This window comes from Centruroides sculpturatus, unplaced genomic scaffold, assembly GCF_000671375.1.
Source record: "Centruroides sculpturatus isolate CEXI.00-Female unplaced genomic scaffold, Cexi_2.0 scaffold453, whole genome shotgun sequence".
Lineage (NCBI taxonomy): Eukaryota > Metazoa > Arthropoda > Arachnida > Scorpiones > Buthidae > Centruroides > Centruroides sculpturatus.
In genome coordinates, this window is record NW_019384758.1 from 319,209 (window position 1) to 323,415 (window position 4,207).

The following is a 4,207-nucleotide window of genomic DNA, read 5'->3' on the forward strand; positions in this document are numbered from 1 at the left end:
AATAAAAAATTATACTTCAGATGTTAATTTAGTATCAAAAACGTAAAATATTTGAGTAGCCCAAGACATAGCCAAAGATTGAAGCGCCACAGCACTGGCGAAAATTTAAATTTGCCGACTGGAATTCTTTCGGATGATTGACTTTCAGAAAATCAACGCTCTACTGTAATTATTTTTGAAGAGATAACAATGTATGTGGCAATACAGCTTTTGTATTCATTGTAACTGAAAAACAGTTTATCAAATGAAAATGATTTTAATATAAAGGATTTATTATATATTTTATTTAAATTGATTATGAAAAATTTCTTTCTCTCCAAAGACAGGGTTGAATTCTCAATTTTTTGAGCACTTAGGAAGGTCAAAATAGATTTAAAAAAAGTATTCAAAATATATATATTCCTAAAAACAACAAACCCTCCTTGAATTACATGCAAAGTTTTAACAAAGATTAACATTTCAGCTAAAAATTACATAAAAGCATTTAATTTTTGAAGAGAGATCTTCATTTTACTTTTCTTAACATTTATATTCTTTCTGCTATGGTTATCGTCTTCTGCCTGTTGCATCATTTACATATTTTTTAAAGTTTAAGTTGTGTTTAAATTAAATTAAAGGCAAAACAATATTTAATACTGACTTTTTAAAAATTAAAACTTTCATAAAATGTATGTAACTCAATAATGTGGGGGCTGGGGGCCATCAGAAATTGAGTTCTGGAAGTTTAACCACTCAGCAGTGAGGGACAGATATATCTGTCCATGGTGATTGTGTGGCAGTGGTGAGGGACGGATATATTTGTTAAATTCTTTTGGGGGTATCGCCTAAAACTACCACAAAAAAAAAAATTCACCAAAAAAATAAATTCTGTAACAATAAAAAAAAGACTTTTCTTTACTAGACATTACAAAATCTTTTTCGAAAACGTTAATGAGAAAAAACGCACAGAAAAATACTTTAAAAATTTCCCATGTTTATTCTCCACTATTTTGGGATAGCACCATACCTGATTATTCCAATGTTGAAAGGTTAAAGTAGGATCCTGCCACCAGGTATGTAATGGTTCATTCATACATGTATGTTTATACAAACATTTTAGTTTGTCTTCAGATTTTTCCTTATCCGGACTACCTTCATCCCCAATTNCAAAGAGCCAATTTGAATCACAACTGTTTGATATGGTTAAAGATTGCTCTGGATTTGAAGAATGCGATAAGGTAAACATTTAAGACTGGCTCAAGTGTGATGTCAATGACCCTGGCTATCAAATATTGTCGGACGATGAAATCATTGCCAGTGTCATCGATCACCAAGACCCCTCTGATGATGAGGAAGAGCCTAACGACGCTGACCGTGCTGAAAAAGTACCATCCAGTGAGGAAGCTTTTCATTGCCTTGATACAGTTCTGAAGTGGTTAGAACAGCAAGAAGAATGTGATGCTATACAATTGCTGTCTTTAAGATGTGTGCATGATTTAGTGGCAAAAAAGAGACACTCAGCTGTGAAGCAAAAGACAATTTTGAACTTTTTTTCTTAAACTCTAGGACTACGCTATGTAAGGTATGTAACACGTTTCTGCATTTAAACGTTTTTAATATTAGATTAACTTCCAAAATATTATTTTTTTGTTTTTTATTTTTCAATATATTTTGTTTGTACAAAATAAAAAAAATAATTTTTAACGATGCAATAGCCACGATTATTATTTTAAAAAATTTATGTTAGGCTTAACATCGACGAAAATTCAATGCAAAGCGACATGCAACGGAGAAAAATTTCAACATCGGATATGTTAAACTATTTTTTCGTACATAATCAGTTATCTGAACAACCCCAGTCCTCAATTGATTTAGATAATCGACGCTCTACTGTACTAACAAAAGTACAAATCTAGGCATTAGCACTGTTTAAAATATTGAAAGAAAAGAAGTTTAACTCTCCACATTAATGACCAGTTTAAATTAAGTAATGATATTTGCTTTCCATTATTAATTTCTTTTTTTTTTTCTATTTGCTGTTTTACCTATAATCACAAAGATGATGTCAAAGTGTTTCTTTGACATCATTGGCATTTGTTGCTATCTGACCTGCTATGCAGTTGCATAAGCTTTAGCCAACTTTAGCATATTACTGACTTCTTAGTCAATGAAGTTGTCCTAAAACATGACACACTGAAGAAATTCATCAGCAACCAAGGCTGTCCCTTTCTTATTCAGTTAGTCTATATAATGCACCAGAGGACAGCAGTTTAAGATGGAGAGCATTTATTAATCTTCAGACCAGTAGCCTCACTGAATGATTCAAACAGGTGCTAGCCAACAGGCCTGATGTTAATGTCACCAATGGAATCAAGTGTTATCTTTCATCACATTCATAAATAACTTGAAGCAAGAGGTAACTGTTCTTTCTTTTCTATGGCCAGCATACTGCAGCCTCTGTGGAAACCCACCCTTCTATCAGCTATGTCAAGGACATCTGGTGACTATGCCTCATTGATTTACATGTTCCTAGAGGATGCATACAACTTGGCCAAACACCCATGCTTATGGCCCAAAATTACAGCAAACACCACTATGACTTGAGCCAATGCTCTGTTCTTTACCACCCTGGTGATTTCATAAGGTGTTTATGTTCCTATTTGGCAAGTGGAACATTCTGAGAAATTCGTGTGTCATTATTTCTGACCCCACATAGTGATAAGCCAGTGTTCACCAGGAACTTAAGAGATTAAAAATCCAGTATCTGGTGTGTTGGAAAGCTTTTAAGAGATTGTCCACATCAGGTTGAGTTGCACCAATGTCTCCAGTGGATCTTCTTTGAGAGGTGGAAATGAAATGGACTCCAATCTTTCAAAATTGAAATTAATTTGATTTTGGAATCTAGAGCCTAGAACAGTTCTTGAGTGATCCAAAAGTTGGGGATTTGAAGTAATAATAATTATAATAATTGAATTCATTCAGAAAAGTCTTTGTAGACTAGAGATTATTGCCTCTGAAATATAAGAATAAAAACATCCCCTGAATAAAAATAATTACACATCTCTCAAACAACAAAATTAATATGATGGATAAACACAAAAACAATACAGATAATTAAATAAAATTGACAAAATAAAAAATAGAACTAATTTATTTTATCTACAGATCCTGTTAGTCATCTCAAATGGTGACAGAAGGTAAACTGCAGAATTGACTTGCAAAATTAAAGCTAATATCAGCTGTTAGAAGAAAGTATTCTTATTTCCTATGGGAACTATTTGAGATCACTAACAGGATCTGTAAATAAAATAAAATAATTAGTTCTATACTGATAAAACTATAAATAAAAAACTTTTATATACTGCAAAGTTTCAACATTGGTACTACTGTAGTCACTGAACTATAATATTGCACATGGACTCTAGAGACAACAAGTAGGATCTATTTTACAGTAGAACACCAATTATCAAAGATAATATGGACCAATGCTACCTTGGATAAAATGACTGGCCATAGCCATTTCAAATTAAAAATTACAAATATAAAAGATTTGTATGGTATCACTTTAAGCCTGTTTTTATGTATTAGTGAATTTAATCATATATTTTTACATAATTTATTATATAACTAACATTTATATTCTTAAAACTATTATACATCTGCATTATTACATTTTAATGTGAGACAAATTCATTCATATTAAAATTAAATGATTAAAATACAGTAGATCCCCCTATAAAACCGTTTCCTATAGTTATGATTCCTATAAAAATTGTGGCAGTATCCGTAAACAACGGTAAAAATAACTCCTATAATACGTAAAACGTCATCGGGCAGCCGAACTACTTTCCCGCCGTCCGTAGCGCCACGCTACGGACGTTTAGGCGGATAAATTGAGTTTAGTATCGTCTGTTCATATAATTATATATAAATTAGGTACTGTACATATAATTATATATTAATTATATATAAATTAGGTACTGTATATATAATTATATATTAACTTAATTTATTGTAACTTTATTATAATTAAATATATATTTTTCGCCGTCTAGCGTCACGCTACGGCGAGTTAGGCGACCTATCGTCTGTTTAGTACTGTAATTTTATACATTTCTTGTGAAAGAAACATTTCTTATTTAACGGCCATAAAAATTATTTATATTAATGATGTCTCCAAAGGTCAACGAAGTTTTCGCAGAAAAATAATATCAGAAATCGCGGCCGC